A 24,771-nucleotide genomic window follows, 5' to 3' on the forward strand; every position below is an offset into this window, starting at 1 on the left:
GGAAATGCAGGGACAAAAATGAAGCAGAGACTGAAGGAAAGGCCATCCAGAGATGGCCCAACTTGGGATCCAGTCCATGCACAAGCACCAAACCTTGACACTATTAATGATGCCATGTTGTGCTGGCAGACAGGAGCTTAGCACGGCTGTCCTCTGAGAGCTCTACCAGCAGCTGAGACAGATGCAGATACTTATAACCAACCATTGAAATGAGGTTGGGGACGCCCACAGAAGGGTTAGGGGAAGGACTGAAGGAGCTGAAGGGGATTTCCATCCCATATGAAGAACAACAGTAACAAATAACCTGAATCCCTAGTGCTCCCAGAGCCTAAACCACCAACAATAAGGAAAACATGGACTGATCAATGGCCCCTGCTAGATTTGTAGCAGAGGACTGCCTTGTCTGGGCTAAGTGGGAAGGGACGTGCTTAATTCTGTAGAAACCTGAAGTTCCAGGGAATGGGGTGATAGAGGAGTGAGGTAGGAGTTGGTGGGTGGTTGGGGGAGCACCCTCTCAGAAGCAAAGAAAATGGTGGATGGGATTAAGAATTTATGATGGGGGGGGGGGACCAGGAAGGGGCAACATTTGGAATGTAAAAAAAAATAATTGATTTAAAATGGAGAATGTAGTGATAAGATGAATCCTAGCTATATTACGCTATACTGATATATCAGTTCTTTGTTCAGCCAGCATCAGAGAAGATAGCTCCTAACTGCATATGGGAACAAAGACAGAAACCTGTTGTGGTTTGCCCTGAAGTTATCTGTATTTTGATGCTAATTCCACTGCCCCAAGGAGAGCTGCCTAGACAAATACTCAGGAATCAGGTGATTTCACCATAACCTCCCCATTGAATTTGTAAAGTACAGTTGAAGGGCAGGTACAGGATAGAAGGAGGTCTGTCATTGGAGGAGACGGAAGGATGGGTGAGAGAGAAGTTTGAATGAAGAGGAGGAGACTAGAACAGAGAGACAGGAGAGAGGAGAGGAGGAGAAGCCATGACAGGTGACGTTAAGATTCTGCTCAGTGTATTTACAGGTTGTTATGAATGTTCCTAAGGGATGGATGGTACCGGGCTTTGTATGTTTAAGTGGGCAATTATATCTTACCAATTGGGTCAAAGATTATTGTGTTCTGTGTTCTTTTATGTGAGGGTTTGAGTGTAGGAAAGTGTGCGGCTGGGATGTGTTTCCGCCAAGATGTCTTTGGGCACCGCAGTGCAGACCTAGCGGGGTAAAAGACACCTTACTTTTTTTATTTTTATATTTTTACAATAACAGAAACCCATAGCCAGACATTAATGCAAAGTGAGAGATCTTGGAATACTCAGCCTTAAATGAGATGTTGCCATCATCCCTCCTCTCAAAGCTCAGGGAATCACTTGAAAGAGGAAGCAGAAATAGTATAACAGCCAGAGGGGATCGACAATACCAAGAAAAGTCAGTGTCTATATCAACATGAGCAAGGCCCATTTGGACTCAGAGACTGAAGCAGCAAGCACAGGACCTGCGTGGGTCCTCTGAGGATATTTTATAGCATCCAGTTTAGTGTTGTTATGGGATTTCTGAGGGTGTGAATAAGTGGGTCCCTGATCCTTCTGCCTTCTGTTGGGCTTTTTATCTTTTGTTGGTTTGTCTTGTCCAACACTGATGTGTAGATTCTGTTTTATCTTATTATATTTTGTTTTGTATTATAATAACTGAATGAATGACCATTATGGTGGCACACACCTTTATTCCAAGCACTTGAGAGGCAGCTAGTTCAAGGCCAAGTTATTCTGTAAAGCAAGTTCCAAGACAGCTAGGGCTCTGTTATACATAGAAAACCTGCAACAACAACAAAAAAAGAATGAATGAATGAATGAATTAAAGTCTAGCCTACTAGATTGAACTGTCCTTTATACCTGTTGGGAAAGGATGGAAAAGGGAAAATCACTTTTCTCCCATGGAGGGACAGTGCTATATTAAATACTTCAGGGCAAGCCTCGTGTTCAGGAGTAGTTGACCAACAAATAACAGACTGATCAGTTTTTTATCTGGTTCCAGGCTGATACCTATTATTTCTTTTAGGGTGGTATTTTATTTTATTTTGGGGGTTTGTTTTATTGCATTTTTTGTTTTTAGAGAAAGAACTTAATGTTTGTTGGTGAGGATCTAAAAGAAGTTGAGGAGAATAAAATGATGAAAATATATTTAAATTTAACATTGTCTTAATTCTAAAAGTATGATGTGTTTTATTCTCAATATTCTTTGAGTATAGCTTCCAGTTTTGTGGTTTTGTGGAATTTCTGAGTGTGTGAATGAGTAGATCTATGCATCTCTATCTTTTTCTTGTGCCTTTTCTTGGACTCCTTTTTTCTGTTCGTTTTGTCTTGTTCCAATATGTTTTATTTTATTGTATTATATTTTATTTTACTTTATTTTGATGATTATCTCTTATTTCTAATTTTATTACATTTTTCTTTTGTCATTTTCTCATATACTATAACCCAACTGCAGTTTCTCCTTCCTCCACTCCTTCCACTCCTTTCTCTACAGGATAAAATTTTAAACTGGCATTTTTTCTAACCCAGCTAGCTCCCACGCATTTGAATCAGAGACATATATATTACGTACTTATGTACTATGTTATTATTTCAAATAAGCATTAAAGACAACAACTGAGCAGATGTTTGTGACCCTCTATGTTATTTAGCTGCTGTCTGTCCTCATGGAGATCTTCACTGATGAAGCTTCCTCATGCCCAACCTCTTGGCAATCATCGTCTTCTACCTTTAGGACCTTGCTTGTTCTTCTTCCCCTGGATCCCCACAGGCCTTGTGGTGAACTCCTTCTTCTGGTTCTTCTCTCTGGGATCCCTGGCTGGGATCTGAAGTCCAGCTTTTCTCTCTCCTCTTCCCAATAATTGGCTGTTCAGAGTTTTTATTAACCAATAAGTCAAAACCAATCAAATAAAGTATTTATGAACAAAATATCAGAGATAACTTGGAAGCATTCTTTATACCGCACTGATACAGGAGATTCTTCAATATTCATGCCAATGTGCATGTCTGTAGTGTAACTGAACCTTGGAGCCTGGAATCAGCATCTGAATATACAATGCACAAGACCAATCTATAACACTCCTCCTCCCTGTCTTCCTCCCCCCCCATCCACTTCTTTATTTATCTTAAGGAAAAACAACCTTACCAGAGATATCCAGAGAATAAGACTTAACAAGATAAGATGCTTAAGAAGATTAGGCACAAACTCATAAATTAAGGTTGGACAAGGCAACCCAATGGGAGGAAAAGGTTCCACGTGCAGAGGAAAGAGTCAGAAACATCCTCTCCTCCCATTGCTGGGAGTTCCACACGAACACGAAGCTATACGGCCATAACCTATATGGAAGTAGATTCAGAGATCGACACCCAAACACTAGGTGAAGCCAGGGCACTCCTGAGTACGAGAGGGAGGAAGGATTCCTCCAGCTCTGCTTAGCGTTTGGGTGTCGGTCTCTGAATCTACTTCTGTCAGTGTCTAGTTGATGTTCCTCTAAGGACAGCTGGGCTAGGCAATGGTCAAGCAGTATGCCTCTGCTGGAATTGGGGGACAAGGAAGGGAGGGCCAGTTGAAGGTGGGCTGGACAAGCATTGAGATAATAGAAGTGGTCTGCTGGTAACCAGTGTGCTTGGGGCTAGCATGACCTCTAGTGGATCAGAGAACTTCCACAGTAGTTTAGAGCCTGCATATGTTTACGATGGGAGGAGAGGCAGTTGTGGGTAGGATACACCGTGGGCACTGATCAAGTGTGGGCTATCTACTGACAAGGTATAACCTGTTTTTTGTTTTCTTTTTTTTAATAAGAGGCACAAAAGGTTGTGTATCTGAAAGGGATGGGAAGTGGGATTGACTATATATACACATAAACTATTTTCAATAAAGAAAAAAGGAATGAAAAATATGTGTATATATAACTTAGATAAAAATAGATAATTGATAATAACATGATTTCTTATGACTTTTTGAGACATGCTTACACTTCTTAGCTATCCTCCTCCTTCTCCTTCTGTAATGACTTCCCTCCCTTCTTCTCTCTCTGTCCCCATTGCTCTTTTTCCTGTTCAAATTACCTTTATTATGGCCCTCTGAATTGATCCTAATTGCCTAGTCCCATTTTTACATTCCTTCCTATGGTTACTCCGGATTATATAATCTTTTTTTTTTTTGGCTCCAAATAATCTTACTCTTTATTAACTTGAGTATTTCTTATATACATTTCGAGTGTTATTCCCTTTCCCGGTTTCCGGGCAAACATCCCCCTCCCCCCTCCCCTTCCTTATGGATGTTCCCCTCCCAACCCTCCCCCCATTGCCGCCCTCCCCCCATAGACTAGTTCACTGGGGGTTCAGTCTTAGCAGGACCCAGGGCTTCCCCTTCCACTGGTACTCTTACTAGGATATTCATTGCTACCTATGGGGTCAGAGTCCAGGGTCAGTCCATGTATAGCCTTTAGGTAGTGGCTTAGTCCCTGGAAGCTCTGGTTGCTTGGCATTGTTGTACTTTTGGGGTCTCGAGCCCCTTCAAGCTCTTCCAGTTCTTTCTCTGATTCCTTCAATAGGGGACCTATTCTCAGTTCAGTGGTTTGCTGCTGGCATACGCCTCTATATTTGCTGTATTCTGGCTGTGTCTCTCAGGAGCGATCTACATCCGGCTCCTGTCGGTCTGCACTCCTTTGCTTCATCCATCTTGTCCAATTGGGTGGCTATATATGTATGGGCCACATGTGGGGCAGGCTCTGAATGGGTGTTCCTTCAGTCTCTGTTTTAATCTTTGCCTCTCCCTTCCCTGCCAAGGGTATTCTTTTTCCTCATTTAAAGAAGGAGTGAAGCATTCACATTTTGATCATCCGTCTTGAGTTTTGTTTGTTCTAGGGATCTAGGGTAATTCAAGCATTTGGGCTAATAGCCACTTATCAATGAGTGCATACCATGTATGTCTTTCTGTGATTGGGTTAGCTCACTCAGGATGATATTTTCCAGTTCCAACCATTTGCCTACGAATTTCATAAACTCGTTGTTTTTGATAGCTGAGTAATATTCCATTGTGTAGATGTACCACATTTTCTGTATCCATTCCTCTGTTGAAGGGCATCTGGGTTCTTTCCATTTTCTGGCTATTATAAATAAGGCTGCGATGAACATAGTGGAGCACGTGTCTCTTTTATATGTTGAGGCATCTTTTGGGTACATGCCCAAGAGAGGTATAGCTGGATCCTCAGGCAGTTCAATGTCCAATTTTCTGAGGAACCTCCAGACTGGTTTCCAAAATGGTTGTACCAGTCTGCAATCCCACCAACAATGGAGGAGTGTTCCTCTTTCTCCACATCCTCGCCAGCATCTGCTGTCACCTGAGTTTTTGATCTTAGCCAATCGCACTGGTGTGAGGTGAAATCTCAGGGTTGTTTTGATTTGCATTTCCCTTATGACTAAAGATGTTGAACATTTCTTTAGGTGTTTCTCAGCCATTCGGCATTCCTCAGCTGTGAATTCTTTGTTTAGCTCTGAACCCCATTTTTTAATAGGGTTATTTATTTCCCTGAGGTCTAACTTCTTGAGTTCTTTGTATATTTTGGAAATAAGGCCTCTATCTGTTGTAGGATTGGTAAAGATCTTTTCCCAATCTGTTGGTTGCCGTTTTGTCCTAACCACAGTGTCCTTTGCCTTACAGAAGCTTTGCAGTTTTATGAGATCCCATTTGTCGATTCTTGATCTTAGAGCATGAGCCATTGGTGTTTTGTTCAGGAAATTTTTTCCAGTGCCCATGTGTTCCAGATGCTTCCCTAGTTTTTCTTCTATTACTTTGAGTGTGTCTGGTTTGATGTGGAGGTCCTTGATCCACTTGGACTTAAGCTTTGTACAGGGTGATAAGCATGGATCGATCTGCATTCTTCTACATGCTGCCCTCCAGTTGAACCAGCACCATTTGCTGAAAATGCTATCTTTTTTCCATGGGATGGTTTTGGCTCCTTTGTCAAAAATCAAGTGACCATAGGTGTGTGGGTTCATTTCTGGGTCTTCAATTCTATTCCATTGGTCTATCTGTCTGTCTCTGTACCAATACCATGCAGTTTTTATCACTATTGCTCTGTAATACTGCTTGAGTTCAGGGATAGTGATTCCCCCTGAAGTTCTTTTATTGTTGAGGATAGCTTTAGCTATCCTGGGTTTTTTGTTATTCCAGATGAATTTGCAAATTGTTCTGTCTAACTCTTTGAAGAATTGGATTGGTATTTTGATGGGGATTGCATTGAATCTGTAGATTGCTTTTGGTAAAATGGCCATTTTTACTATATTAATCCTGCCAATCCATGAGCATGGGAGATCTTTCCATCTTCTGAGGTCTTCTTCAATTTCTTTCCTCAGTGTCTTGAAGTTCTTATTGTACAGATCTTTTACTTGCTTGGTTAAAGTCACACCGAGGTACTTTATATTATTTGGGTCTATTATGAAGGGTGTCGTTTCCCTAATTTCTTTCTCGGCTTGTTTCTCTTTTGTATAGAGGAAGGCAACTCATTTATTTGAGTTAATTTTATACCCAGCCACTTTGCTGAAGTTGTTTATCAGCTTTAGTAGTTCTCTGGTGGAACTTTTGGGATCACTTAAATATACTATCATGTCATCTGCAAATAGTGATATTTTGACCTCTTCTTTTCCGATCTGTATCCCTTTGATCTCCTTTTGTTGTCTGATTGCTCTGGCTAGAACTTCAAGAACTATATTGAATAAGTAGGGAGAGAGTGGGCAGCCTTGTCTAGTACCTGATTTTAGTGGGATTGCTTCAAGTTTCTCTCCATTTAGTTTAATGTTAGCAACTGCTTTGCTGTATATGGCTTTTACTATGTTTAGGTATGGGCCTTGAATTCCTATTCTTTCCAGGACTTTTATCATGAAGGGGTGTTGAATTTTGTCAAATGCTTTCTCAGCATCTAATGAAATGATCATGTGGTTCTGTTCTTTCAGTTTGTTTATATGATGGATCACGTTGATGGTTTTCCGTATATTAAACCATCCCTGCATGCCTGGGATGAAGCCTACTTGATCATGGTGGATGATTGTTTTGATGTGCTCTTGAATTCGGTTTGCCAGAATTTTATTGAGTATTTTTGCGTCGATATTCATAAGGGAAATTGGTCTGAAGTTCTCTTTCTTTGTTGTGTCTTTGTGTGGTTTAGGTATAAGAGTAATTGTAGCTTCGTAGAAGGAATTCGGTAGGGCTCCATCTGTTTCAATTTTGTGGAATAGTTTGGATAATATTGGTATGAGGTCTTCTATGAAGGTTTGATAGAATTCTGCACTAAACCCGTCTGGACCTGGGCTCTTTTTGGTTGGGAGACCTTTAATGACTGCTTCTATTTCCTTAGGAGTTATGGGGTTGTTTAACTGGTTTATCTGTTCCTGATTTAACCTCGATACCTGGTATCTGTCTAGGAAATTGTCCATTTCCTGAAGATTTTCAAATTTTGTTGAATATAGGTTTTTATAGTAAGATCTGATGATTTTTTGAATTTCCTCCGAATCTGTAGTTATGTCTCCCTTTTCATTTCTGATTTTGTTAATTTGGACGCACTCTCTGTGTCCTCTTTTTAGTCTGGCTAAGGGTTTATCTATCTTGTTGATTTTCTCAAAGAACCAACTTTTGGTTCTGTTGATTCTTTCTATGGTCCTTTTTGTTTCTACTTGGTTGATTTCAGCTCTGAGTTTGATTATTTCCTGCCTTCTACTCCTCCTGGGTGTATTTGCTTCTTTTTGTTCTAGAGCTTTTAGGTGTGCTGTCAAGCTGCTGACATATGCTCTTTCCTGTTTCTTTCTGCAGGCACTCAGCGCTATGAGTTTTCCTCTTAGCACAGCTTTCATTGTGTCCCATAAGTTTGAGTATGTTGTATCTTCATTTTCATTAAATTCTAAAAAGTTTTTAATTTCTTTCTTTATTTCTTCCTTGACCAGGTTATCATTGAGTAGAGCATTGTTCAATTTCCACGTATATGTGGGCATTCTTCCCTTATTGTTATTGAAGACCAGTTTTAGGCCGTGGTGGTCCGATAGCACGCATGGGATTATTTCTATCTTTCTGTACCTGTTGAGGCCCGTTTTTTGACCAATTATATGGTCAATTTTGGAGAAAGTACCATGAGGAGCTGAGAAGAAGGTATATCCTTTTGCTTTAGGATAGAATGTTCTATAAATATCCGTTAAGTCCATTTGGCTCATGACTTCTCTTAGTCTGTCTACATCACTGTTTAATTTCTGATTCCATGATCTGTCCATTGATGAGAGTGGGGTGTTGAAATCTCCCACTATTATTGTGTGAGGTGCAATGTGTGTTTTGAGCTTTAGTAAGGTTTCTTTTACGTATGTAGGTGCCCTTGTATTTGGGGCATAGATATTTAGGATTGAGAGTTCATCTTGGTGGATTTTTCCTTTGATGAATATGAAGTGTCCTTCCTTATCTTTTTTGATGACTTTTAGTTGGAAATTGATTTTATTTGATATTAGAATGGCTACTCCAGCTTGCTTCTTCTGACCATTTGCTTGGAAAGTTGTTTTCCAGCCTTTCACTCTGAGGTAGTGTCTGTCTTTTTCTCTGAGGTGTGTTTCCTGTAGGCAGCAGAATGCAGGGTCCTCGTTGCGTATCCAGTTTGTTAATCTATGTCTTTTTATTGGGGAGTTGAGGCCATTGATATTGAGAGATATTAAGGAATAGTGATTATTGCTTCCCGTTATATTCATATTTGGATGTGAGGTTATGTTTGTGTGCTTTCATTCTCTTTGTTTTGTTGCCAAGACGATTAGTTTCTTGCTTCTTCTAGGGTATAGCTTGCCTCCTTATGTTGGGCTTTACCATTTATTATCCTTTGTAGTGCTGGATTTGTAGAAAGATATTGTGTAAATTTGGTTTTGTCATGGAATATCTTGGTTTCTCCATCAATGTTAATTGAGAGTTTTGCTGGATACAGTAACCTGTGCTGGCATTTGTGTTCTCTTAGGGTCTGTATAACATCAGTCCAGGATCTTCTGGCCTTCATAGTTTCTGGCGAGAAGTCTGGTGTGATTCTGATAGGTCTCCCTTTATATGTTACTTGACCTTTTTCCCTTACTGCTTTTAATATTCTTTCTTTATTTTGTGCGTTTGGTGTTTTGACAATTATGTGACGGGAGGTGTTTCTTTTCTGGTCCAATCTGTTTGGAGTTCTGTAGGCTTCTTGTATGTCTATGGGTATCTCTTTTTTTAGGTTAGGGAAGTTTTCTTCTATGATTTTGTTGAAGATATTTACTGGTCCTTTGAGCTGGTAGTCTTCACTCTCTTCTATACCTATTATCCTTAGGTTTGATCTTCTCATTGAGTCCTGGATTTCCTGTATGTTTTGGACCAGTAGCTTTTTCCGCTTTACATTATCTTTGACAGTTGAGTCAATGATTTCTATGGAATCTTCTGCTCCTGAGATTCTCTCTTCCATCTCTTGTATTCTGTTGGTGAAGCTTGTATCTACAGCTCCTTGTCTCTTCTTTTGGTTTTCTATATCCAGGGTTGTTTCCATGTGTTCTTTCTTGATTGCTTCTATTTCCATTTTTAATTCCTTCAACTGTTTGATTGTGTTTTCCTGGAATTCTTTCAGGGATTTTTGCGATTCCTCTCTGTAGGCTTTTACTTGTTTATTAATGTTTTCCTGTGCTTCCCTAAGTGTGTTCATGTCTTTCTTGAAGTCCTCCAGCATCATGATCAAATATGATTTTGAAACTAGATCTTGCTTTTCTGGTGTGTTTGGATATTCCATGTTTGTTTTGGTGGGAGAATTGGGCTCCGATGATGGCATGTAGTCTTGGTTTCTGTTGCTTGGGTTCCTGCGCTTGCCTCTCGCCATCAGATTATCTCTAGTGTTACTTTGTTCTGCTATTTCTGACAGTGGCTAGACTGTCCTATAAGCCTGTGTGTCAGGAGTGCTGTAGACCTGTTTTCCTCTCTTTCAGTCAGTTATGGGGACAGAGTGTTCTGCTTTCGGGCGTGTAGTTTTTCCTATCTACAGGTCTTCAGCTGTTCCTGTGGGCCTGTGTCTTGAGTTCACCAGGCAGCTTTCTTGCAGCAGAAAATTTGGTCTTACCTGTGGTCCCGAGGCTCAGGTTCGCTCGTGGGGTGCTGCCCAGGGGCTCTCTGCAGCGGCAGCAACCAGGAAGACCTGTGCCGCCCCTTCCGGGAGCTTCAGTGCACCAGGGTTCCAGATGGTCTTTGGCTTTTTCCTCTGGCGTCCGAGATGTGTGTGCAGGGAGCAGTCTCTTCTGGTTTCCCAGGCTTGTCTGCCTCTCTGAAGGTTTAGCTCTCCCTCCCACGGGATTTGGGTGCAGAGAACTGTTTATCAGGTCTGTTTCTTTCAGGTTCCGGCGGTGTCTCAGGCAGGTGTCCTGCCGCTCCTGGGCCCTCCCCCACGGGAGCCCAGAGGCCTTATACAGTTTCCTCCTGGGCCAGGGATGTGGGCAGGGGTGAGCAGTGTTGGTGGTCTCTTCCGCTCTGCAGCCTCAGGAGTGCCCACCTGACCAGGCGGTTGGGTCTCTCTTTCACCGGGTCTGGGAGCAGAGCCGGATTATATAATCTTATCTGAATATTTGGCATTGTGAGCCACACAGGACAAAGAACATGTGATGTTCATCTTTCTGGGTCTGTGCTACCTTACTTATACCTAAGTTTTACTAGTTCTATTCATTTATCAGTAAATTTTATGATGTCACTTGTCTTTACAGTACTCCAGGGTAGAATTGCCATTCTCCATGTATTAGTGGAAGGACATTTAGGATGTTTCTGTTCCCTACCTTGTAGGAAGAGAGTGACAGTGAACATGGTTGAACAAGTATCGGCAACATAGAATTCCAAGTCCTCTGGGCAAATGCCAAGTAGTACTATAACGGGATCACATGCAAGATTTAGTTTTAGCTTCAGAATTGTCTCACACTAATTTCCAGAGTTGCTGGACCAGTTTATAATCCCATCAATAGTAGACGAGGGTTTTCTTTATCCTAGCTCTTCTCCTGCATTTGTTGTCCATTACTTTGTTAATATTTGTGATGCTGATAGGGGTTATATTGAAATCTCAAAGTTGTTTTGATTTTCATTCCTCTAACACTGGGGACAATGAACATTTTAAAGGTATTTCTTAGTCGCTTATTTTTCTTCTCTAGGCTAGTTTTTAAATGTGTCTTCTTATGGGTTTATTCCTCACTGTAGTCAAATTTAGACTGATTATGAATCTTCAGTGTAGCTAAAATTAACAAATTCAAGGCTGATTAAGAGTGATTGTGTTATAATTTTAATCTTACTTTTGTTAAAGTTTCCCTGACATTTTTAGATGCTTTCTAAGCTTTTTATACCTGTCATTCAAACATGGGGCCATAGTCTGGCCACAAATTCATGGATTCCTAGATTTCAAACATTTGGCAAAACTGAGATCAAAAATGATAATTCCCATTCAGTAGCACCACATGGAGGTGACATAAGTGAGTCATGATTTTGACATCTTTCAGATCACAGCAGTTGCCTGGCATCTGAGAATTCCTAAAGCCATGCAGGAAAGCAAGACCATTGATGGGAAGAGTAACTATGACTGTAAGCAATTCTAATTAGTATCTATATTTGAATCATCTGAACACCAAAAAGACTGAAGATTGAATTAAAGAATTAAGACCAAACAATAGCACATCTGTATAAAGTTGGTGATGAAACAGAACATAAAACCTGAATGCTCAGAGCCCTTTATTGTCCCATAGCATTTTGTAATGTCTTGATCACTAAGCTCACACCTTAGATTTAAAAGCTTTCCCCTTATCATATTTCTTTTGGAGCACTGTCTTTAAGGCTGTCCTGTGCTAATACAGTAACATCAGAATCTTTCCTGTGCAAATTACTCAGCAGAAGCCTATTAGCCAGTACAGGGATGCACTAAGCCTTTGGGCTGTGTTTTATTGACTTAAGTAGTATTTCTCTTCCTTTTGGTGTTTGCTTCTGATCTCTCCTTTCCAGAAGTTTGCTTCAGGTAGCTTGTAGAGTCAGTTTTATTTTCAACATCCCTTTAAGTAGCAGTTCTTCACCTGTGAGTAGCAACCCCTTTGGGGTTATCAGATATCCTGCATTAGTGTTTATAACATTATAGTTCATAACAATAAATTATAATTCATAATAGTGAAAAGTACAGTTGTAAAATAGCAGTGAAATAATTTTATGGTTGGGGTCGCCACAATATGAATCCTATTAATGACTCACAGCATTAGGAAAGTTGAAAACCACTGCTCTATGGCCTTACAGAGGAAATTTCAGAAACCTTGCTCTAATTTGTAAACTCTTTTTATCCTCTTAGGTAATTACCCAGATTCCTAGTTGGGGAAAATGGATGGCTTGTTTTCTGTACCTTTTCTAAGTACTAGTCTTTTGTGAAGACTAGTGGGTGTTGTATTGCTGTGAAGAGACACGACTCTTATAAAGGTGATCATTTAATTTGGACTGGTTTACAATTTTACAGTTTCAGTCCATTATCTTCATGGCAAGAAGCATGGTGGCCAGCATACAGGCAGACATGATGTTGGAGGAGCCACGTGTTCTCTACATCTTGATCCAAAGGCAGCCAGAAGGAGACTATCTTCCATATTGGGCAAAACCTGAGCATAGCAGGCCTCAAAGTTCACCTCCACAGTGGCACACTTGCTCCAACAATGCCACATCTCTCCCAATAAGGCCGGAAATACTACTTTTACGGCCTAACATTCAAACATGTGAATATGTAGAAGCCAAATCTATTCAAACCACCACACATATATAATCTCTATTAACGTCAAGTAGTTAACCTTTCTTGAGTCTGAAGATTGTTATTCATTTATTCATTATTCATTGCACTTTAGTTTTTTTTCTCCCTGTGGTCTATGTTGGTCTACTGTTGTTGCTCCCGCTGCTGCTGCTCCTGCTGCTCCTGCTGCTCTTGCTGCTGCTCTTGCTGCTGCTGCTGCTCCTGCTGCTTCCTCATCTTCCTTTTCTTCTTCATCTTCTTCATCTTTTTCTTCTTTTCTTTTTCTTCTCCTCATTCTCTTCTTCCTCCTCCTCCTCTCATACTTCATCTTTGTCTTCATCTTCTCTTGCTTTTACTTCTATACAGTATGATTGTTGGCTGTTGCCCAGTTTCTTTGTTGCCTGTTTTTACTGTTAGCCTAACTTGGTGAGACAGGTAGCGTCAAAACATAATGCACAAGAGTACTGTCAACTACACACCATAGGATTGAAATTAATCACTTATACTGTTAGCTTAAGAGCAAAATAAAATTTGGGCCCTAAAGACTTAATGAATTGAAATGTTATGTCCCTAATGCTCTATTCTGTCCTATTTCAGTTCAACTAGCAATTGGTTTCATTGAAAGCAGGCAAACTTTCCACTTTTTTAAAGGCTTCGATCTGTCTTTCTTCTAATAATTATACCATTCCTACATTTTATCCTCATGTGCCCATAATAAGCCTCTGTTTATTATTCCTTCCAGCACTTTTTCTATCTTGAAATTGAGAATCATCTTTAAGCCTCAAACAGCATATTCTGGTGCACTCAGCTTGTCACTGACACTGGCTCTCTTATTTCTAGGATCCACTAAGTTGCACAATTTCTTGTGAGCATTAGGCCATCACCTTTCCAGACAATTGACCCTTGATGAAGGGACCACATTTAAGCTTATTCTCTTAGCTATCCTTGTCTTGATGTCTTGACTCAAAGTCCTTGTAAATTCACAACCTTGATCCAGACTGTCTTTCCTTCATGGACTTTTCTTTTCCTTAAACAATAGTTGCTCACTTGTTGATTTTCTTTTAAATGAATAGTCTCTCCCCAATTATACTCATTATCTAACACAATTTGGTTCCAAGGGAGAGCTTACAGAAGTACTTCATTTCTGTTGAGTAAATAGCTACCAAACTATATTTTAGTTAAATATCCTTGCACCAGATATGACTTTGGGGAAAAGCTCTTACCTCTTGTTTTGTGCACGTAGAATTCAAACCCAATGTTTGTATATGTAGTATCTGTTGGTTATTAATTATTTTTCCATTACTGTTACAATAATTCACTGCCTGGTTTGATTTCCTTTACTTTTGGGATAGAGTTTTTCTATGTAGTCTGAGCTAACTTTGAATTCATTCATATCCCATAGTGTGGAATCGTGGGAGTAGGGTTGAGCATTACCATGCCTATTCAAGGAAGCTTTAAACATTACCGTGCCCATATGAAAGAGATTGAGTGGTAACTTTGAATTCTTTTTTACAGGAACACTGAGATGGCAATCTTGCCAAAAACAATCTACGGATTCAATGCGATCCTCAGCAAAATTCCAATTCAATTCTTCATAGAGTTAGAAAGAGCATTTTGCAAATTTATTTGGAATTAAAAAAAGAGGATAGCAAAAACTATTCTCAACAATAAAAGAACTTCTGGAAGAATCACCATCCTTGACCTCAAGCTGTATTACAGAACAATCGTTATAAAAACTGCATGATATTGGTACAGAAAAAGGCAAGTAGATCAATAGAATAAACTTGAAGAACCAGATATAAACCCACACACCTATGGTCACTTGATCTGTGACAAAGGAGCTAAAACTATCAAATGGAAAAAAAGACAGCAGTTTCAACAAATGTTGCTGATTCAACTGGAGGTCAGCATGTAGAAGAACGCAAACTGACCCATTCTTATCTCCTTGTACAACACTCAAGTCCAAGTGGATAGAAGACCTCTACATAAAACCAGATACACTAAAACTAATAGAAGAGAAGAGGGGAGAGCCTTAAACACATAGGCATAGGGGACAATTTCTTGAACATAACACCAATGACTTATGCTTTAAGACCAAGAATCAACAAATGAGATCTCATAAAATTACAAAGCTTCTATAAGGCAAAGGACACTGTCAATAGGACAAAAACTGGCAACCAACAGATTGGGAAAAGATCTTCACCAATCCTACATCTGATAGAGGGCTAATATCTAATATATACAAAGAACTCAAGAAGTTAGACTCAAGAGAATCAAATAATCCTATTAAAAATGGGGTACAGAGCTAAACAAAGAATTCTCAACTGAGGAGTACTGAGAGGCACCTAAAGAAATGTTCAACAGAGAACATTTAGTTGTCAAAGAAATGCAAATCAAAACAATTCTGAGATACCACCTTACATAAATCAGAATGGCTAAGATAAAAAACTCAGGCACAACAGATGCTAGCTAGGATGTGGATAAAGAGGAAGAGTCCTCCTTTGTTGGTGGGATTTCAAGCTGGTACAACCACTCTGGAAATTAGTCTGGTGGATCCTCAGAAAATTAGACATAGTTCTACCTAAGAACTCCTGGGAATACGTACAAAAGATGCTTTAACATATAACAAGGACATGTACTCAACTATGTTCATAGCAGCCTTTCTTATAATAGCCAGAAGCTGGAAAGATCCCAGATGTCCTCCAACAGAGAAATCAATACAGAAAATGTACGTTTACACAATGGAGTACTACTCAGCTATTAAAACAATGACAACATGAAATCATTAGGCAAATGGATTGAACTGGAATATATCATCCTAAATGAAGTAACACAGTCACAAAAGAACACACATGATATGCATTCACTGATGAGTGGATATTAGCCCATAAGCTCAAATTACAATCCACAGACCACATGAAGCTCAAGAAGAAGGAAAACCAACATGTGGATGGTTCATTCCTTCTTAGAAGGGAGAACAAAATACTCATGGGAGGAAATACAGAGACCAAGAGTGGAGTAGGGACTCAGGAAAAGGCCATCCAGAGACTCCCCACCTGGGGATCCATCCCAAATGCAGCCACCACATCCAGTCACTATTGCTAATGCCAAGAAGTGCTTGCTGACAGGAGCCAGATATGGGTGTCTTCTGAGAGGCTATGGCAGAACCCTACTGATACAGATGAGGATGGTTGCAGCTAACCATTGGACTGAACAAGGGGACCCAAATGGAGGAGTTAGGAAAATGACTGAAGAAGCTGAAGGGGTTTGTAACCCCATAGGAAGAACAATAATACCTAGCACCCAGATACCACCAGAGCTCCTAGGGACTAAACCACCAACCAATGAGTACACATGGAGGGACCCATGACTCCAGCCACATATGTAGCAGAGGATGGCATTGTCTAGCATCAATAGGAGGAAAAGTCCTTGGTTCTGCAAAGGCTCATTTCCCCAATGTAGGGTAGTACAGGGTGCTGAGGTTGGAGTGGGTGAGTGAGAGTAGGAGCATCCTTATAGAAGCAGGGGGAGGGGGAGGGAGAGGGGTTATAATGGGGAGGGGAGGGAATAGCATTTGAAATGTAAATACATAAAATATCCATGAAAAGTAAAATTAAAAAAAGATAAAGAGATCCAGTGACTTGTATATAGTAAATGAGATATAGTATTCCCAGATAGTAAATGAGAGACTGTATGGGTTCAGTTACCATTCAGTATTGTAAAACCTGAAAGAATTGTTATTACATTTTATAGCATTTAGTGACTTTTATTTGTAGAAGCATTTACTTGTAGAAGTATCTACTTAGCTGGGCATAATATCCATGCTGATATTCCAAAGATTTCCTGAACATTTCCTGTGTGCCAATGAATGTCCTAAGCCCTGGGGACAGGCCTATTAGCTAAAGATATAGTGGCTGCTGAGATAAAGCTATGAACAGGCATAGATAAAGTCAGCTGCTCTAGTTTATGGAGAAACAGAGAGGGTTCACCATAGCTCCAGGGCATAGGTGAACATGGTGTACAGCTGGTCATTTACCACAATTAATATCGTTGGGAATGACCTGTAGTAGCAAAAAATATGGGGGATTCACTCTCAAGGCTGAGGCGTCAGACTGAATATAAAGGTGGGAGACACATGAGCATCACCTTTTATCTCTCTCTGATTCCTGACTGCAAGTGAAGAATGACAGGCTCACCCGCACATAGCCCACTATTCTTTCTCTACCAAGATGAGATAGCTATTCAAAAATGCATATACCCTTTCCTCTTGAGTTCTTTTACCATATGTTTGTCACTGTAATAATAAAAATAGCTAACACACCCCTAAAGCATTTCTTCTAGATTTCTTCAAAAATTGTGTTTCATAATTAGGCAATGAGAGATAGGCAGAATAATAGAATTTGAATGTATTATGACTTACTGAATTTACTAGCAAATTAAGGGGAGTGGGGCATATTTCTTTTTGACATCTTATTAATCATCATTTTAATATCATTTAACCATTATACATAATAATGACAGGTCTGTGTCATTATTCAAGACACTTCATCCAAACCCTAGTGTTGGATATTCTTGTGTTTCCATTGGTACTGAAGACATTAGGTTAGGGTGACTGAGTCCCATCTCTCTAACCCATCTTCTCTTAACAGCCTACCATTTCTGCAGTTTATTCTAGTGTTCAATAATAACATCTTGCCTGCTCTACCTAACCCCTTGCAGTGTAAAGCTAGTTGCTTCGGTATTTTTCCTTCCGACACACTTGCTTTGTGCTATATTTAACTCTTCAACATTAGCATTAATATCCAGGAGCACAAAGGCAGTTTCTGCTGTGCATTACTTCCACCACAGAAAGTGGGGATTTTTCTGCTGTGCTTGTGGGGGACAGACACCCAGATGCACATACAACAGGAGAAGAGCTAAGTGTAGTTTCTCTGCTAAACTGAATCCAGATCTTTCTGAAGCTGTTTGTGCATTCGTTCATGCTTACGCCTCTTTCCCCTTTTGCTTTTGCATTCCAGCCCCACTCTTTAACTACATAGAGAGAAGGTGATCAAATTAAAGAATGTTCCCCCCAAAAGAATATTCTTTGTATGGGAAAAGAAGAAGCACAGGCAGGCTAGCACCAAAACCTCCTTATATCATTCTCAACCTACTGAAACAAGACATAGTATAAAGTGGCCATGTGTGTACTTCAGAATTTCTTTGGACTGTATTGTAATAACACCTGAGTCTAGGTATAAATGGGAAAGACCAGGGTCAGAAAGAGGGGTCTCAATACTCACTTAATTTTCTAGTTTTTTTATTGATATTGTAATATTTTTAATTATGACTTTAGTCCCTGAGATCCTCCTCTCTCTTTCTTTTAATATAAAGTTCTTCTTTTCTTTGCCATTCCAGAAACTGATTTATGTTCTGAGACCACAGTGGCATTTTTCTTTCAGTTATTACAACTGCTTTCCACTTTAGAAAATGAAAGTAAGCATTTAAGCTTCCCCCAACCCATGCAATAACAATTGTTTTGTCTTGACATAGTTTTATTTTTGAGAAAATGAATAACAGCAATATTAACTTGAGTATTAGGTAAGAAAATTCCAGTAATGAATATGCTAAATATGTGTAGCAGATTATAATTTTATTCAGTTAAGGAATAGAGATGGTATTTAGGGAGAGGGAAACAGAATGGAAAGTAATTGGAAAGGTGGTAGTAACAATCATAAGAAACAGAAAAAGAGAAGAGAGGGAAATAGGAGAGGGAGGGAGGTGGAGAGAGAGAGAGAGAGAGAGAGAGAGAGAGAGAGAGAGAGAGAAGAGACAGAGAGACAGAGACAGACAGAAAGAGAAACAGGGAAAGAGAGACTAGATGATTCGAAAGAGGGTAGAAAATGATCATCTAACCAACAATTGGAAAGCTAAGTCCTCAGAAGGAAGAATAGTTTATGTTCTCCATGTCTGCCAGAGTCTTTCTACAGCACCTTGAAGTATGAGCATATCCCGAGTTATATTTACAGAAAATTTTGGTTTTACCTTTTCAAATTCTCAACTCCTTTTGAGCCTTCTTCTTTCTTCTGTCTCAAGACAAAGCTGACTTGACTTTAAGTGGGCTTCTAGGACAGAGTGCAGTGTCAAATAATTATGTGAAGAATCAGTTTTGCCTGCATCTCAGTAGATTTTTTTTCTGCTAATGAACCCCCCCAAAAAACAAGTTCAGCCATGATCAATGATGTGCATGACAATATGGCTCATATCCCCATCTCTGCTTCTCTCTCTCTCTCTCTCTCTCTCTCTCTCTCTCTCTCTCTCTCTCTCTCTCCATCTTCCTCCCTCTCCTATTTCCCTCTCTTCTCTTTCTGTTTCTTATGATTGTTGCTACCATCTTTCCAATTACTTTCCTTCTGTTTCCCTCTCCCTAAATACCATCTCTACAGTATTAATGCTTGACTTCAGTATTAATGCTTGACTTCAGTATTAATGCTTGACTTCAGTATTAATGCTTGACTACAGTATTAATGCTTGACTTCAGTATTAATGCTTGACTTCAGTATTAATGCTTGACTTCAGTATTAATGCTTGGCTTCAGTATTGATGTTTGACTTCATGAATATTTTGAATATTATTAGCTACATTAAGATAGTGAAAGTGGAAAAAACCAATTTATTGTGCATATACTTTTAATTCATTCCAATGTGTACACTAAACACATTGCCATAACATGTATTTTACAGATTCCATCAAAACTTCTGAAAGGGGAAGGGGCATAGTCAGAGTAATGATAAGAAGTATCCATCTCATCCAGTCTCCATCTGCACCCAGAGCTAAGGTTGTCCCTCCAAACACAAAACCTGCCCAGAGAGAGCTGTTTTCCCATGAGTGTTCTCCCTCTTAAGCCTACAGATGAGACCAAACTTTCACTCCACTAATTGAACCAGACAGGAGCACATAGGATACAGGAACCAAGGAGCAGCTTGGGATAGGATCCTTTCAGTCTCCATCTGTGCCCAGAGCTGGGTCTGTCCCACACACCTCTGGACAATGTAACCAGCCCAGAGAGAGTTTGTCTCCCAGGAGTTTTCTAACTCCTAAGATGAAAGGCTCGCAGGTCCACAGGAAGGAAAAGTGCCTATCGAGAGAGTGAGACCAGCTAACATCAGAGATAACAAGATGACAAGAGGCAAGCACAAGAACCTAAACAACAGAAACCAAGACTATTTGGCATCATCAGAACCCAGTTCTCTCATCACAGCAAGTACTGGATACCACAACACAATGGAAAAGCAAGATTGAAATTTAAAATCACACCTCATGAGGATGATGACAGAGGATTTTAAGGACATAAATAACCCCCTTAAAGAAATACAGGAAAACACAGGTAAACAAGTACAAGGTCTTAAAGAGGAAACATAAAAATCCCTTAAAGAGTTACAGGAAAACACAACGAAATAGGTGAAGGAATTGAACAATACCATCCAAGATCTAAAAATGGATATAGAAACAATAAAGAAATCACAAAGAGAGACAACACTAGAGATAGAAAACCTAGGAAAGAAATCAGGAGTCACAGACACAAGCATCAACAGAATACAAGAGATTGAGAAAAGAATCTCAGTGACAGAAGAGGCCATACAGAAAATTGAAGCAATAACAAAAATGCAAAGTGCGAAAACCTCCTAACCCAAAATATCCAGGAAATACAGGATGAATTGGAAGATCAATCTTAAAGACAATAGGTATAGAAGAAATCAAAGATTCCCAACTTAAAGGCCCAGGAAATATCTTCAACAAAATTATAGAAGAAAACTTCCCCTAACCTAAAAAGTGAAATGCCCATAAACATACAAGAAGGCTACAGAACTCCAAATAGATTTCACAAGAAAACAAATTTCTCCCATCACATATTAAAATAACAGATGCAAAAACAAAGAAAGAATATTAAAAGCAGTAAAGAAAAAGGTCAAGTAACATATAAAGGCAGACCTATCAGAATTACATGTGACTTCTCAACAGAGGCTGTGAAAACCAGAGGATCATGGGCAAATGTCATACCAATGCTAAGAAACCACAAATGCCAGCCCAGGCTACTATATCCAGCAAAACACTCAATGAACATATATTGAAACCAAGATATCCCATAAAAAACAAATTTGTGCAATATCTTCTCACAAATACAGTCCTACAAAGGATAATAAATGGGAAACTCCAACAGAATGAGGGAAAGGACACTGTAGGAAAAGCAAGAAAGTAATCTCCTTGCAACAAACCCAAAAAAGAAGAGAGACACACAAACATAATTCCACCTCTAACAACAGAAATAACAGAAAGCAACAATCACTATTCCTTAATATCTCTTAATATCAATGGACTCAATTCCCCATTAAAAAGACATACACTAACTAATTTGATATATAAAAAGGACCCAGCATTTTGCTGCATACAGGAAAGACACCTCAGTGACAAAGACAGTACAATCTCAGAGTAAAAGGCTGGAAAACAATTTTCCAAACAAATGGTCCAAAGAAACAAGGTGGAATAGCCATTCTAATAAGGAATAAAATGGACTTTCAACCAAAAGTTATCAAAAAAGATAAGGAAGTACACATCATATTCATCAAATGAAAAATATTCCAAAATGAACGCTCAAAGCAGACCATGGAAACAGAAACAAACAGAGACACAGTGAAACTAAGAGCAGTTATGAACCAAGTGGATTTAACAGATACAGGTATAGAACATTTCACTGTAAAACAAAAGAATATATCTTCTTCTCAGTACTCATGGTACCTTCTCCAAAACTGACCATATAATCGGTCACAAAACAGGCCTCAACAGACACAAGACAATTGAAATAATCCCATACATGCTATCTGATCACCACGGACTAAGGCTGGTCTTCAATAACAACAAAAAACAGAAAGCCCAGATAAATATGGACGCTGAACAATGCTATACACAATGATAACATAGTCAAGGAAGAAATAAAGCAACTAAAACATTTTAGAATTTAAAGATAATGAAAATGAAGGCACAACATACAAAACTTATGGGATACAGTGAAAGCTGTGCTAAAAGGAAAACTTATAGATCTGAGTGCCTCCAAAAAGAAACTGGAGAGAGCATACACTAGCAGCTTGACAGCACAGCTAAAGGCTCTAGAGAAAAAGAAACAAATTACCAAAGAGGAGTACACAGCAAACTCATGGCTGAAATCAACCAAACAGAAACAAAAAGAACTATATAAAGAATCAACAAAACCAGGACCTGGTTCTTTGAGAAAAATCAAAAGGGTAGATAAATCCTTAGCCAGACTAACCAGAGTGCCAGGAGATAGTATCAAAATTAACAAAGTCAGAAATGAAAAGGGAGACATAACAACAGAAACTGAGGAAATTCAAAAAATTATTGGATCCTACTAGAAAAGCTAGCTTATACCGAACAAAACTGAAATATATGGAGGATAATATGGACAGTTTTCCAGACAGAAATCAGGTGCCCAAGTCTAAACAGGATCAGATAAACCATCTAAAATATTCCAAAGGACCTAAAGAAATAGAAGCAGTCATTAAGTCTCCCAACAAAAAGAGCCCAGGATCAGATGAGTTTAGTGCAGAATTCTATTAGGCCTTCAAAGAAGACCTAATACAATACTCTTCAAACTGTTCCACAAAATAGAAACAGAGGGACACTACCCAAATGAATTATGCTTAGACCTAAACCACATGAAGACCCTACCAAAAACGGGAACTTCAGTTCAAAAAAGAGAACTGTAGACCAATTTCCCTCATGAATATGGATGCAAAAATATTCAATAAATTCTCCCAAGCAGGATCTAAGAACACATCAAAATGATCATTCATCATGATCATTCATCATGATCAAGTAGGTTCATCCCAGGAATGCAGGAATGGTTCAATATATGGAAATGCATCAACCTAAGCCAGTATATAAACTAACTCAAAAACAAACAAACAAACAAACAAACAAAACAACCACACATGATCAACTTATTAGATGCTGAGAAAGAATTTAATAAAACTCAACACCCCTTTATGATAAAACTCATGGAACAATCAGGAATTCAAGGCCCATACCTAACCACAGTAAAAGCAATATACAGCACATCAGCAGTCAACATAAAACTGCATGGAGAGAAACTTGAATCAATCCCACTAAAACCAGGGACTATACAAGGCTGTACACTATCTCCTATTCCATAGAGTGCTTGAAGTCCCAGTCAGAGGAATTGGGCAACAAAAAAGAGGTCAAAGGGATACAAATTGGAATAAAAGAAGTTAAAATATCACTATTTGCAGATGATATGATAGTATATTTAAGTGATCCCAAAATTTCACCAAAGAACTCCTCCTAATAAACAACTTCCACAAAGTGGCTGGCTATAAAATTAACTCAAACAAATCAGTAGCATTCTTCTACTCAAAGGATAAACAGGCTGAGAAGAAATTAGGGAAACAACACCCTTCATAATAGTCATAAATAATATAAAATGTCTTGGGATGAATGTAACCTAACAAGTGAATGATCTGTATGACAAGAACGTTAAGTCTCAGAAGAAAGAAAGCAAAGATCTCAGAAAATGGAAATATCTACCATGCTCATGGATTGGCAGGATTAATATAGTAAAAATGGTCATTCTGCAAATCTACCTTCAGATTCAATGCAATCCTCAACCAAATTCCTTCTCAATTCTTCTTAGAGTTAGAAAAAGCAATTTGCAAATTCATTTGGAATAACAAAAACCCAGGGTAGCAAAAACTACCCGAATAATAAAAGAACTTCTGGGGAAAATCACTATCCCTGACCTCAAGCTATAATATAAAGCAATTGATATAAAAATTGCAGGGTATTGGTACAGAGAAAGGTAGGTAGATCAGTGGAGTAGAATTGATGACCAAGAAATGAACCCACACACCTACGGTCACTTCATCTTTGAAAAAGGAGATAAAAAGTATTCAATGGGAAAAAAAAAACACAGTATTTTCAATAAATGATGCTGGTTCAACTGGAGGTCAGCATGTAGAAGAATGCAAATTGACCCATTCTTTTCTTGTATAATACTCAAGTCCAAGTGGATAAAGGACTTCTACATAAAACCAGATACACTGAAACTAAGAGAAGAGAAGGGGGGGGGGGAGCATTGAACACATAGGCGCAGAGGGAAATTTTCTCAACAGAACACTAATGGCTTATGCTCTAAGATCAAGAATTGATAAATAGGATCTCATAAAATTGCCAAAGCTTTTGTAAGACAAATGACACTGTCAATAGAACAAAACAGCAACCAACAGACTGGGAAAACATCTTTACCAATCTTACAACTTTCGGAGAACTAATATTCCATTTACACAAAGAACTCAAGAAGTTAGAATCAAGGAAAACAAATAGTCATACTTAAAAAAATGGAATATAAAGCTAAACCATGAATTCTCCACTGAGGAATATCGACAACCCAGGAGCACCTAAAGAAATGTTCAACATCCCTAATAATCAGGAAAATTCAAATTAAAATGGCCCTGAGATACCATCTCACACCAATCAGAATGACTAAGATCAAAAACTCAGGTGACAGCAGATGCTGGTGAGGATGTGAAGAAATGGAAACATTTCTCCACTGATGGTGGGATTGCAAGCTGGTATACTCACTTTGGAAATCAGTCTGGTGGATCTTAAGAAAATTGGACATAGTACTACCTGAGGACCCATTTATTCCACTCTTTACACTGAAATGGTGCTTCAACATATAACAAGGACACATGTTCCACTATGTTCATAGCAGCTTTATTTGTAATAGCCAGAAGCTGGAAAAAAACCCAGAAGAATGGAATCAGAAAATGTGGCACATTTACACAATGTAGTACTACTTAGCTATTAAAAACAATTATTACATGAAATTCTTAGGCACATGGATAGAACTCAGAAATATCATCCTGACTGATGTAACCCAGTTACTAAAGAACACA

General features: G+C 39.0%; 1 long non-coding RNA gene across 3 annotated transcripts in view; it reads right to left on the minus strand.

The window, feature by feature from the left end:
* Positions 1–24,771, minus strand: part of LOC120100658 (uncharacterized) — an 89,577-nt gene that overhangs the window by 40,644 nt on the left and 24,162 nt on the right. For 2 of the 3 annotated variants that reach the window (XR_010064030.1, XR_005500462.2), the window contains one exon: positions 9,557–24,609. The exons of the other annotated variant lie outside the window; for it this stretch is intronic. This is a non-coding gene — a long non-coding RNA (uncharacterized LOC120100658). Of the gene's footprint in view, positions 1–9,556; positions 24,610–24,771 lie in introns of those variants that run through there. 3 annotated transcript variants of the gene reach the window in all.

Source organism: Rattus norvegicus, chromosome 2 (assembly GCF_036323735.1).
Source record: "Rattus norvegicus strain BN/NHsdMcwi chromosome 2, GRCr8, whole genome shotgun sequence".
In the NCBI taxonomy this organism is placed as follows: Eukaryota; Metazoa; Chordata; class Mammalia; order Rodentia; family Muridae; genus Rattus; species Rattus norvegicus.